Source organism: Nasonia vitripennis, assembly GCF_009193385.2.
Source record: "Nasonia vitripennis strain AsymCx chromosome 1 unlocalized genomic scaffold, Nvit_psr_1.1 chr1_random0006, whole genome shotgun sequence".
Taxonomy (NCBI): Eukaryota; Metazoa; Arthropoda; class Insecta; order Hymenoptera; family Pteromalidae; genus Nasonia; species Nasonia vitripennis.
Window position 1 is genome coordinate 955,522 of NW_022279593.1, and position 14,483 is coordinate 970,004.

A 14,483-nucleotide genomic window follows, 5' to 3' on the forward strand; every position below is an offset into this window, starting at 1 on the left:
GGGGAGTAAATCGGCGGCATAACAGACAGCTCGGCGAAGTACGCGATTAATTTGCATATATAAAAAATAAATATAGGTAATTGCGGAATCGTTTATAACGTTCATAACTGCAAGAAAAAAAATTGTCGGTCCATTAGTTTATTTATAAAAAATAAAAAACTTTTTACACCGCGAGAATGTACAAAAATTCGTATTTCTCAGGATATATGCTTCCGAATGGGTCGAAATCACCGGAAATCGTTTGCAAATTAATTGCCGGTTTCGTAAATATCATCGGAATTGCATAATTACTTATAAATATTTAATTATAAATAAATAAACTTTTTGGACATAGTAGCACTGATATTCCGCATGGTTGACACCTTTAGGTTGGCAACGAAGTCTCGCGCAGTAAAACCGCGCGCTAGAGCTCGCAGCAGTCGCAGCAGACGATTTGAATTTCTCGTTCATTCGTCAACAGCATAACCTCAAAATTTGAGCTTTACCATGGTGTAAGCTTTATAATAAGAAAATAATAGACTAGTGTAATGTTATTTCATTTAAACGTGGCTGAATGGGACTATTTAACAAAAATAGAGAAGCAGTGGAGTTGTTTTGATTTCGCAGTAGCTTTGTGTAATGTGGCAATACGTCAAAGTTAAAAATTTGCAAGATGCTTGGAAAGTGAAGCTGAAGACCAAAAGTGAAGCAGTAGTACTTAACGGTGGATTTTCAGGAAACAGTGTACCAAGAGTTGCTTTAGCTAATATATCATCCACTATTAGTCGATTAAAAGAAGTTAGTGTTGGGTATTGCAACTTCTTTACTTGCACGATTCAAAGACTTGAATTCTATGCATCTGTACTCGAGGAGCTACAGTATATTGGAATCAGTATCAGAAAATAGACCTGTAATTCTTGTTTATAGTAACAGCTTACAAGGTGCCGTTGCAGTCAGGATAGCACCGTTGGTTCAAAATGAAGTTGGTGTTGTTGTGATTCATGTAGTGAAAGTAAAAGCACTTGACGCTCTTAGATTTATGCAGGGCTTCCTATGCTTACACGCATGAACATTTTCAACCATAGCAAAAGTAGTAGAATGGTGTGTTTGCAGTGGCCAAATAAGAAACAGGCAGGTGTAGACAGACTAGACAGAAAACTTACTGTTGCACAGATGCAAGGCAAGTTCCAATTGCAAGTTCTCACAGCCCATGGACATGTAGTTCAAGAATATGCACCTGAAAAAGTTCAGAAGCTGTGGCTACATTTTTGGTCAGACACAAGTACGCAGAACTTATGGCTGATTGCACCAGGTTTGCACCAGCCTCCTGAAGATTGCCATTCAAGATCAATGGTCGATCATTAGGCTATCGAGACAACTTCCTATACAAGAGAGGATGCAGCTCTATGGTTGGATTATTAAATCAGTATCCAGGTATGACGTTATTTCTCCCAACTTGTTTTTATGCAATATCTAAAGTTGTATTAGTTTTTCACACACACACTTGTCTTTCTTTCTCACGTAAAACAGATGGCAAGAGCATAGCTGATGAGTGAAACTTCAAGGAAACTGTTTTAAATTGCTACAAAGCAGCATCCAAAGAAATAGTTGCACGCTGAAAAGTTGTATGCTGATGAATTGGCTGTTCTACGTGGCATTTCTCGAGAAGCTCTTCCATAACCGTATAGCAAATGATCCAGATAGGTCCAAAAAAGAAAACAACCATATACCATCATTCACAGCTGTTGAAAATACATTAGGACCAGGATTAGACCCTAGAATTCGAAACTGAAGCACAGACACAAGCTCCAGAACCTGCTCAGTATGAAACTGCGTATGTCACATCACATAAAGGAAACTGTAGAGCTGGTGCCTTTTCAGCGGATAGCCAATTGATAGCTACTGGATCAGTCGATGCTTCGATAAAAATTCTTGATGTTGATCGTATGCTAGCCAAATCAACACCAGATGAAGTTCCTTGTGATCAGTCAGGAGGACATTCCGTAATTAGAACATTTTATGAGCACTTGGAGGAAGTAACCTGCTTAGAATTTCATCCAAGGATACCAATTCTAGTGTCTGGAAGTAGAGATTTTACCATTCAATTATTTGACTTCAGCAAAGCTAGTGTTAAGAAAGCATTTCGTAATATAACAGACTCGGATCAAATAAGATGTTTAGCCTTTAATCCAACTGGTGATTAACTGGTGGTTGGAACTAATCATCCAGTTGTACGATTGTAAGTGGTATTATACTAGCATTAAATATTCTCCTGATGCTAAGACTTATGCATCGGCAAGTAAAGATGGAAGCATCAAGTTGTGGGATGGAGTTTCAAATAGGTATATTAATACATTTGTGAAAGCACATGATGGTTATCAAGTTTGTTTTGTTGCTTTTACAAGAAATGGAAAAGTATATAAAATTTTTATTTTACATAAAGAAAAGTATACGTAAGAATTATTATCAAGTCCTAAACCTTTTTTTAGTATCTACTGTCATCAGGAAAAGACTCGCTGATCAAATTGTGGGAGTTGTCAACTAGTAGGTGTTTAATTGCACACACAACATGGAACAACAGGTATTTTGTGTGGGTTTCTAACAGAAGAAATCAAAATCATGGTGTCAACGTACGATGAGGTTGCTGCCAGGTAATAAGATACCTTATTTTCAAAATTAGAATCATAAATGTCATGTAATTTAAAATTTCAGGTCAGAAGAGATTCAGATGAATCTCCTTATGAAACCATTCTACAAAAGGGCTCGAGACTTAAAATCGATTTTTGACAACAGTCTGAGCACCTCTGGAATCATAAATATTATGATCGACAAATGGATATAGGTCAGCTTTTGCCTACCTCAAAAAGTGCACTAGACTCACAAAAAATGTTTCGTAGTGGACCCAGAAATCGTTGACAGATGTTTGAACAGTCTGAGACCATATCATGGGTTACTGCTTTTGACTGAACCAACGGACCTGCGCGACTCCCTACCCACAGATCAATTATTAATTTAGGGACGTTTTAATTACCTGCGAAAGCGAAGATCCGGCAATGGCTCTTTTTTATTCTCAGCCCGCTTCTCGGCGGTTGTTATTTTGTTTTTGTGCTATATGTTGTTTAAAACTATCACTTTCAAGGTACATTGTGATCATAATTTCTAAAACGCTGTCAAAAGGACAAGTGTTTTCAAAACGCAATTCTTTTGGACTACTGTTTATGCTATAAATCTTTCGCCCCAATCTATTTCCATTCAGAATTAATTTACGATTTTTATTATCAGTTTCGCTTTTAATAGAAGAGCTTGAAATGTCATTGTTAAACGCAAAACTTAGATCGCCGTCTGAAATAACGTTACTTTCTGTGATCGGCGTACTTTCTATTGGTATTTTTTCTTTGCAGCTATTTGCTAAACTTGAATTCGTTTCTTCTAATGACTTAATGTGTGTATGAAATTGAAACTGGTTTTTCAATGCGACTTTTACTTTTATGTATTTCATCATTACCTGTATTTTTTAAGGAGTAAATTTCCTACTTTTAAAAATTGATTTACTTTTATTACATCTTCCAAAATAAATCGAAGCAATTGTTTTGAACGAACGTTTTGTTTTCGTTTTTTGACGTATGCTTCTGATCTAGCAGACGTTCTAACATCATATGGCGATTTAAAATTATTTTTCATAACATTAGTCTAAGAAACAAAACTTTAACATAAGATAACTGTAGCGAAAGTTTTTAATAAACTGTGGACAGTATAAATAGTTAGCTTTGTCACTTAATTCATTAGAAGTATTGCTGAGAGAAATTCCTTTCTCAAAAATTGCATCAATGTAGTTTGTGATCGAATCTTTATTTTGATAAGTCATCCTGAATTTCATCGTTACTTGTATTTCTTATCTTTTCAGCAAGCGCAACAAACGAATCGATTCTGTATCTATAAGATTTGAAAATATTTATTAATGTCAATCTCCTACGATTGCATTCAAAATCCTCTTCAGAAATAGTACTATAGCAAATTACGACAATTGAAATAACTATATTTTCAAATTCTTGCAAATTTTCTACCTGCGTCAAATATCCTACAGTTCTTACGAAAAAATCCACAATCGTTACATTCATTTTATCGAAACACTTCCATTTTCTCACTGTGTGTATTAGATGAGCAACATCATGACGATAATAACAAGTTGGCAAAGTCTTCTCTTTATTAGTCAGTATTTTAAAACAATGATTATTATACATTTTATAAGTCATCTTATTAAAAGCTAGCGTGATACCGTTTTGTAATGCTAATGAACCGTCAGTCGAAATTTCTCTAGGTATTTTTGCTCCTGTTTCAATCCATTTCTCTAAGAACTCTTTGATAAATAACACATGATGAATGCTTGAGATCGCTTGAAGCAATGGAACTATTTTTTTTATAGCCAATAACTAATACGTAGTAAAACAAAATTTTGCGTGAACACGATAAATACTTTTTGACTACACCACCCGTTGCATCAATGGATAGGGGTAAGACACTGCTCTGTACATTATTCCAAAACGTTATTTGTGTTAATGACCACTACCAAACATATAATGGAAATAATGATAATTTTCTTATGCTGCATGCTTCGATAAACTTTTTATTCTTTATTGATAATCCTTCATATTCAGAATAACCACTGGCTTTATTCAACGTCTCTTCTCTTAATTTTTTAAGTGTACCTGTGCTGTTTAAGTCAGAAGGTTCAAATTCAGTGTCTAATTGACCAATTTTTTCTTCTCTATATTCAGTGGGTGTTTTGGACTTTAGAATTTCTCCTACTTCTTTTCGTCTTTTTCTAGTTAGTCTTCTTTTTTTTGAATGGGGAATTGCATGTGTTGAAAAAGTAGTGACCTGTATTTTTAAGTATTCATCATAATTTTTGTCATTGATGCTATCACTTTCACTAGAAACACTTGTCCACAGTCGTTGCAATAGCCTTTGTATTTAAAAGAATTTTTTGTCAAATAACAACTTGGTATGCGATAGATGCAAGGTACATTTTGCGACCTTTTTATTTCATCTTTCAGCTCGCGGTCGCCATTCTGCTCTCCCTAGCCGCCGTACCGCGCGCGCGCTGATTGGTCAACGCGTCACTGCCCGACGGCCCGCTCGCTTGCAACACTATCGGTTTACGCCCCGTTGCCGAGTCGCGCGGTCGCGCATGCCCGCGGACACGATGTCGAAGTAGATAGCCACGAAATTCGAATTCTCGTAGCGCACAGGCAGCCTTTCGCCCGCAGACAACCAAGATAACTCTTGACTGCGGAACCCGTAGTGACTCCCAATGCCCCGTCGTCAGGGCCCTTGACTCGCTTTAAAAAAATATCATATCAGCAGTGATAATTATTCGCAGCATCACGTTTATCTCGACGAAAAATTCAGATTACAGCTTGTGATATACAGGAAACCATACAGCATCCGTCATTTCATATTCACAAACATATAGCTTTAAAAAAAGAGCATATCTGTAAAATAACTATTCACATCCCTTTTATCTAGACCAAATCTGCAGAATACATCCGGTGATATGTGTGAAATGCTCACTTTCTTTCGCATTTTAATATATTGAAAACAAGTGAGGATAGTTATTATAAGCAAATCATTCGATACCCTTCCCACTAGAATGCAGCGTACACACTCTCGATAGCACAAAGTATAACACTATACTTGGCATCGGGATACTATCAAATTATCATTAAACAGACCCTAAATACGAAATCGATAGTAATTGACACATTTAATAATTAATGAAATAGATAAGAACAATGAACGACAACGTAAGGTGAAGTAAGAATAAAAACAAAATTAAATTCGAATGTTGACGAGTAAAATCAGTTAAGAAATCAATAATAATAGTAGACTCACGTAAGACAATAATAATAAATTAGAACAAAAACATAATAATGTAAAGACACACCGATATACACGCACATCTTACGACTCTACGGCAAGAGACCATGCGAAGCACACCGATACGCACGTACACATTGCGGTTCTACAGCAGAGGCACAAGATCAAGCGAAGCACACCGATATGCACGCACAACCCACGGAGCGTGCAGCGCTATCGGCAAGTGACCCATAAGTCACGCGCTCTGGAAGCTCGAGGAGCCGCCAAAGAGGACACCGCGCGAGTCGGCTTAAAATGTATAGAGGAGCTTCTATAAGCCTGCAGATAAGAAAAAGTAAATTAGAGGCGAGTTGACAGGAGAGGAGCACAAGGGGACTCGATGTACTAGAGGAGAGGAATTTTACTCTGGTTATCTGATTGGCCCTCCCTGCAACATCACATGCATTAAACGCTCCAAATAAGGCAAGAAGCTGCATCTAGGCGTCCTAATTGGCCAAACACTCACCCCGCCGAGAAGACGAAAATCGGAAATCGCCTCTGCTACGAGAGCATAAAAGAGCCCAGCAACAGGTCCTCACGTCCTCAGTCTGCTTCAAAAATCGTCGCCACGCGAAAGCTCTGACCGAGTCCGGTCCGGTATAATCTCTTGGAACTTAAAATCATTTTAACAGTTCGGGACTTAACAAATTTCGGATAAGTGCAAAGACTTATAATATTTCGGATAGTGAAAGAATTTCGAGAATTTTGATCATATAAACTTAAAATTATTTCAGTCATACAATTAACATACTTACGTTGTTGCTCTTTATTTTTGATAATTTAAAATAATTCACAAAACGATTAGATAGTTGCGAGCGAGCGTTAATATTAAACCGTGTGGCAATTGAATAAATCTATTTACAGCGAAATCGTGAGTGAATATTTGACCCCAAAGCTCCTGATCCCTGACGCACCCATTCAAAATCGAAACCATCCGCTTTGGGAAGCAGAATCGACACCGCCGAGAGGATGTGCTGGTAGCCGAACAGTCCAGTAGAAGAGAATAAAAAAAGGTAAGTGACTTTATTTAAATAAGCATGCCTCAATCGCGCACTTCTCTCTTTCACTCTAATGATTAGAAATCCAAGTAGCATCTCGAATATCACGAATTCGCGATAACGATATCACAATTAGAGTCACGTCCATTCGACGAACTACACGAAAGGTAGCGGAATCAAAATTTAGGAGTTTAAATTAAATTTGTGCGTGTAACGGGAACTAGTGCAATTTTGAAAGACTTTCCGGTGGCTACTGGAGGCCGTTCTATTAAATAGATCGCGAAGGTAGTCAAGCACTGACGGCGCTAAGCTTCGGGCTCTGAAGCTTTGTCCTCGTCCGTGCTTATAAAAGCAAAATAACCCGTAGAGTTACTGTCCAATGACAGCTTTCAATAGCTTAGGACATAACATATGCATGAATATATACAGCATTCGCCATTTCATATTCACAAACACATTGCTTTAGAAATAAGAGTATATCTGCACAAATAATTATTTTCAGCATCCCTTTATTCTGGACCAAATCCTAAGATAACCTCTGATGATGTATGTAAAATATACATATATATCTATGTGACGCATATGATTTATAATATATTCCGGTTTAAAGGACAAATATACATATTTGACATATTTTTCTTAGAAAATCATTATATACAGCATCCGACTTATCTGGACCATCTTACTATGTCGTATGGTATATGTATACATATACATTAAAGGTTATTAATTACTAAAAAAATGACATAAATATATATAATTTTATATCTAAATATGGCCGATTTATGTAAAATGTTTCATGACCCAGTCGCTTTTTGAAAAAAATTTTTTATTAAAAAAGTTAACCAAATCCATTTTTTTAAATTTTTTTCTAATAGTATAAAGTATTAATGTTTTTGCCACATATCTATCATGAAATAATTGTCATTCCGGAATGATTTATTAGTTCCGGTGAATTTTCACAAAATTGCTTATTTTATTGTTTTAATATAGTGTAGATTTTTGTTGCTTTTTCTACACCTTAATCATCTCTTATATTGTTTTTAATTGTTATTCATAATAATGACCATACACAGTTATATACAGATTTACTGAACCATTATAAAAATTAATTTAAATATTTGATAATAGTAAATATTAAAAAGAATATTTTATCTTATCACATCACATCACAAACTGTATTAAATGATAAAATATCATACTGACATATTTTTTGCAAAAGAATTAATTTTCACATATTTTAATCTTGTAAAACCTGCTTCACAATGAAAAATATTAAATAACATATATAATTCGCGAGCGAAGCGAGCGTTGAATTGTCGCGCAGGAAGCCCCTTAGGCGTGGATTCCCGCTTGTTCGTGTTTTGTAATTCGAATAGGAAGAGGTATGGTAGAAAAATAAAGAAGTCGATTTGAGCGAAAACGAGAGTGATTTAATACGTTCAGAATGAGAGGGGAAAGCCGTCCGGCATAAAACCCCTCTCGAAGATATCACAAGCTGCGGAACAAAGAAGTGTGGACTGTGAGTCTGTGTGTATCGTGGACTTGATCGACTCTCAAAGAGAGTTTTCACTTCGTGTCAGCGGCGCAGTTCCGCTGACTCAAGTCGGTAGCGCAGTTCTACCGACTTGCATGATTCGACGCGCGCGTAACCACGTTCGCGGAACCGGTCGCGAGTCAAGCACGGCGTGCAAGAGAGAGAGAGAGAGAGAGAGAGAGAGAGAGAGAGAGAGAGAGAGAATGAGAGACACCAAAACACCGAGATATTCAGAGAGAGAGAGAGAGAGATCAGCGGAAGCACAACACTTCGGCGGACGTTTTCGTACGAGCAAAATTCGCAAGGTCGAAATCGATTCGTCGCTTAGCTAGACAGCGTGAGCTGTCAACGGCTTGGCGTCTTATCGAGAACTGAACTCGGCGCTCATCCGACCGCGCGCGACACGAGGCCGGCCGCGGCGGCGCTGTCGGCGAGCGCAGCAAGTCGCGAAGTCGCTTACTCAACTCGAGCACGGGAGATGGCGCCACGGGTTCTACGTCGACCTCGCGGAGTTCGCTCGACGCCGTTTTCACGGCGGAACTCTTCTCCTCGGGTCTCGACGGAACAAGCGTTATTTGGTAGCATTATATTAACATATTTTATACAAACAAATATAATTTTTGACTATTTTTTTTCTTTCCAAACATATTTCATATTTTACAGCAAAACATGTTAACCGTGAGCGGAGCGAACGTTTTATGCTGGTTTTTGTTTTTAATTTAGAATTTAAAATTTATTTTTCTGACTGTTATTTTGTATTTTAAATCTTTATTATTTAAAATTTTTACCTACATCCCTATTAGAAATGGACATTAGGAAATAAGATCTTAACAAAACTTGAATTTTATCACTATTGCAATATATATTTTAACCGAGCGACTTTAGGAATGAGGTGAATCGTGCTAGTATATAATAACAAGTATTGGGGGATTTTTAAAAAATTGATCGAATATAGTATTTTAATATTATGTAAATATTATGTTTCAGACCTGATTTGTGAATAGGTATAACTTCGGCTTGTTTGAATGCGTCAGGCCAGATCGACATTTCAATACAAATATTATAAATAAATGCTGAAGGTTCCGCTATGAGATAACTGATAATTTTATCAGCGATTTTTAGCGTTAATCCTATCCACGCCACCATTTTGAACTTTCAGTGCATTAATTATATTTGCAATTATATTTTACAGCCAAAGATTCGATATATTTTGTTTGGCTTAAAGTCATCTTATTTCTACTTCCATTATAATCTATATCTATACCAATATAACTTCCATTCCATTGATTTATCCCAAATCTTTCATTGCAAATGTTTCCATTAAACTAGCTTTAACTTTGTTTATTTTAATTTTATCTTTACAACACACACCTTTTTTATTGAAGGTAGCTGTTCTGGAAAAATTTGTTTAATTAAAAATATTATTAAATTATGTTTTTGTTTTTGAGAATTTTACTGCTTATTAAATTCTTGATATATTATAGATGTGCAATGAGAGTTCTCGTAATAAAAAATACTAACTTTTGTTAAGGGGGCACACCACCTTTGAAATTAAAATCAAAATTTTTCATTAAAAATGTATAAATACTTATATAAATGAACCAAATTTTTATTACTATTCTTAGACATAATTACCTTTATTTTGATGGTTTTAGACCTTCTACATCTCTATAATACCTACGTATAGTAAGGAGTCCATAATTCACTTACCGTAAGATTCCAAAGGAACGAATGGCCCAAATGAGCTCAAGCTCTAGGATATTGTTTAAAAGTACATTAGTTATGGTATGAATGAGGGGATTTGGTTTAAATTTCATAGAAAAAAAGTTACACGATAGTTATGTTAAAATTAATCAAAAATTGATTAAAAAATCAGTAATATGCTTATAAAACTTTTTCTAAAAAACATAATTTAATAATATTTTTAATTAAACAAATTTTTCCAGAACAGCTACCCTCAATAAAAAGGGTGTGTGTTGTAAAGATAAAATTAAAATAAACAAAGTTAAAGCTAGTTTAATGGAAAAATTTGCAATGAAAGATTTGGGACAAATCTTTCATTGCATCAAATGGAATGGAAGTTATATTGGTATAGATATAGATTATAATGGAAGTAGAAATAAGATGACTTTAAGCCAAACAAAATATATCGAATCTTTGGCTGTAAAATATAATCCAGAAAATGCAAGACTATATGATACTCCAATAAAATCAAATTTAAAATTAGATCAAGCAAGCAAAATAGATGAAAATATAAAATATAGAAATTTAATTGGCGAATTACTATATATAAGTACAGGCACAAGGCCAGATATATCCTATAGCGTTAATTATCTAAGTCGTTACCAAAGCTGCTATGACCAAACACATTTTGAGAGATCAAGGTCAAGGTCAAGATTGTTTACTCCCCATGGTGCCATTTGTACTTTGGAGAGAGTCCCCTCACTCTCCCTTTTTCTATCCAAAGTGCTTCTGATTTTTCGAGACACTTTGGAGAGAACCCTTTCCTCTTCTCTGCCTATCCAAGGTGTCTTGGGTTTTTCAAGGCACTTTGGAGAGCGATGAAGTGACTTACTTGTTAAGGTGTTGACACCCTGACGATCCACGAACGACTGATGTATGGTGTGGGGGTGCTTCAACCACCACCACCACCACTGACCTCCTCTACGCGTACTCAGCATATTACCCTTTCCATTGCGAATAGAGGACCCCCCATTCCTTAACAGTATCTTAATTTTAAGAGATGTTTTTGGGGTAAAAAAAAGAAGAAAATGTAGCGAGACCAGGGGCTTGAACCTTCATTCCTCTGAGTTCGAGACAGGCATTTTACCACTGAGCCACAACTACACTGTAAAATCAATTCTGAAATGTTGGTTTCGTGTGTGTGAGAGCGCGCGCGCGTGTGTGTGTGAGAGAGAGAGAGTTTAATACACTTATTGATAAACTTAAAATCTAGCTTATAACTATAACGAGTGTGAAGGATGACTGAGATCGGTAGTGTTGGATAAAGTACACAGGTAAGTGAGTAGAAATATTTATATATGTTTATATAAGTTATATTTATTCAAAACTCTTAAACTAAATACGATTATAGTTATGTATCCTTATATAAAGTTGTATTTGAGTATGCGATTAGGTTATATATATGTAAATTAACAAACTCGTATATGATGATATAAACATCTTCTAAAGCTAAATATATATTTTTATCTTTTAACAATTGATCTATCTTATCTACAAGCGTCTCGTCGAAATCTCTCATTGCACATTTAACATTGTAAGGAGTAAAATATGTGTACTGTGCATTTTCGCTATTCACTAATTTGTCTTTGCTATAGTCACCCAGCTCTTTCACAATAACTATTATAGCCTCTTTAACTTAAGATAAGTATTTGATTCTATGGCCTATTATTTTAGACAAGGCTTTTAACTTGTCAAACGTCACTCTTTTAAACACTAGTGAAGGCTTACGCACTTTTTTCGCCCTAGACTCGCCATTGTTTGTCGTCTCATCGTCCTCCAGTAATTCAAATGCTCGATCAGAGTAGCTGATCATAAATCTAATTTAAAATCCGGAAAAGGTGATTCGTTGATTCAGCGTATCCTCCTCGCTGTACGCTTGGAAGTATCGATCGATTTCGTCAAACTGCTCCTGGAACTGTAGCCAGGAGGCAAGCGGCAAGCATAGTCCGTAAAATTCGTTATTACTGAATTAAAGTCATCCGAACCGACTGAGTTATTTTCCAGCCCAATGTAAATAATATTTCCATAAGAGTTGTTCAAGCCAAATACCATGGGTAGAATTTGATGACAGCGATACTTGGTGGTGGTGGTGGAAGTCTGGCTGACCTGAGTCTGGCCATCGTGATGTCTCTTTTGCCTAGCCATATTTTTTCTTGTTATACTTTTTCTTGTCATCGAGAGAGAACTGTGCTCTCTGTGCTGCAACTACACCGGCTTATATTCGAAAACCACTACATTTGGTGGGAGGCAAGACCAATGAGAAACAGTCCCGCGACAAGTGGATGACCGATAGAATCACTGGTGCTGTAGAGGGGATCCAATAAAAATCTGAAGGGTCGTACTTTTTTGAAAGCTGTGCAAGCTAAATATCCTCTTGCTTTATCGTTTCACGATTAAAAATTTTACATTATTGTATTACAACTTAGCAACGAATTCTTCGACAATCTGATGATTTTTTCTCGAATCTGATGAGAAATTTTTTAGAAATCGCTGCATACCCGTACCATTAATCATATAATATAGAAACATGATACAATATTTGCCACAAGTATTAGAAAAGCTGCTTTGTAATCGAATGTGGTTCCATCTGAGCTTCTTACAATTTCTCTGGATACTGTTTACGTGATCGGGGATGTATGGTTGTGAACCAAAACTATCATAATACCATCCAACACTATTTTTAGACACATATATCGCCACCCAGTGCATACCACATCTCTTATGACTCAGTGTATTAAACACAAAGCCACATGGTTTTACCCATGTCATTGGAATTTGATCTGCCGGATAAACCCCCACCGCATAAGCTCTCATTTTTCGCAACTTCTGGAGAATATTCAGAGAATTCATCCTTGCAAAGATAGTATAGCGGTGAGAAGGGATGCTCTGCTGTTGTAGTTATAGTGCCCCCGACAACACGTAAATTTAGCCAGAGTTTCAGTTTGCAGGCGTTGTTGAACGCACAGGTTTATTGGAGTGGGCAGCGTTTAATAGAATACTGCATACAATACCGTGCACAGTATGGCAATTTGTAGTAAGGTGGACACTCGTACGACTCCTCTAAATTGATAACTTCGCGTGTCGTAATCTTATTTAGCAGTTTCACTTTTTTCTCTCCTCGCACATAAATTTTATTTGCTTTTCTGCAAATATCATGCATAGTTTTGTAAAATTTTTTCAGCGAAACATCCCCATCATACCAATCCAGGCCATGATTGATGACGCAGTGTCAGCCAATTATTGTCTCTTAAAATATCTTTCTTTAAAAATCTCATATTACAAGTAGGCGTGATAATCCAATGTGCTGTAGCATCTAAATCTAATACTGCTAAGCCCACTTCTTTCGGCACAACTCGACCCTTGTTATCCTTAAAAAACTGAAAATCGATAACTAGATCCATTTCTCTCTTTATCTGCACAGCTCAAGTAAGGCGTATCGACTGGCACAAAGCTTGTATTGGCAGGTGGTTTTATTTGGTTTTTTAAAGAGCGCCATCTAGTCTCAACCGCTGCAATCCACCAAAACTTGTCGTGACGAGTCAATCTCCAACAGATTGTCGTACTCAGCATAAATTATACAATTTACAACAGTATCTAATGCGTCATCAAATCTCACGTCAATTCTCACACTACCTCTTCTGATTAAATTTCAATGGGTGTCATTGTTCGGCGATAAATCGGGCGTCAATTCGAATGCAAAAAGACAGTAGCCATTTGGGTATGCATCGTTGTTATCGAATTACCGGCATTTAAAAAATGTACCCCCGTACCCGAAAGAGTGTGTGATACGCATCCACATACATCTTTGTTGTTTGAAGTCAGGCTGCAGTGGTTTTGATGAGACTTGTACACCGTCCACAAACACAAGAAATTAATATTGAAATTTTAAAAATTGAATGTTTTGTATCACCGCTATAAGCCTTATTTTCAATAAATCCAATTATGATTCTTTTCGGCAATTGACTCAGTGTGGCATTATCTATTGACTGACCATGCACGCCACTGTTCAGGGTTACGTTTTTCACCTCTACTTGTGTAAGTGAGTACTTTGCTGTGACTTTAGACAGCATTTTTTCGTGAGCCAATAAAATGCTCGGATTAACCCTTACGCGGCGAACAAATAGGGTCGCCTCGGTTATGTGTACAGTATACGCAGAATGGGGATCCATTAGACAGAAGCTGTCACAAGAACGCACAAGACGTATACGTACCTCAACACCATCAAGTAGTAGTCTATCCATATTTAGCCCATCCACGAGTAAGCAGCCCAATAAATCAATTTTATTATTTTTTATAACTGCTTCTCGTCT

General features: G+C 36.5%; 1 protein-coding gene and 2 pseudogenes across 25 annotated transcripts in view; 2 read left to right on the forward strand and 1 right to left on the reverse strand.

The window, feature by feature from the left end:
- Window positions 1–14,483, reverse strand: part of Dop2 (dopamine receptor type D2) — a 572,837-nt gene that overhangs the window by 496,850 nt on the left and 61,504 nt on the right.
- LOC107982101 lies at window positions 619–1,310 on the forward strand (annotated as a pseudogene).
- LOC103317576 lies at window positions 1,613–2,821 on the forward strand (annotated as a pseudogene).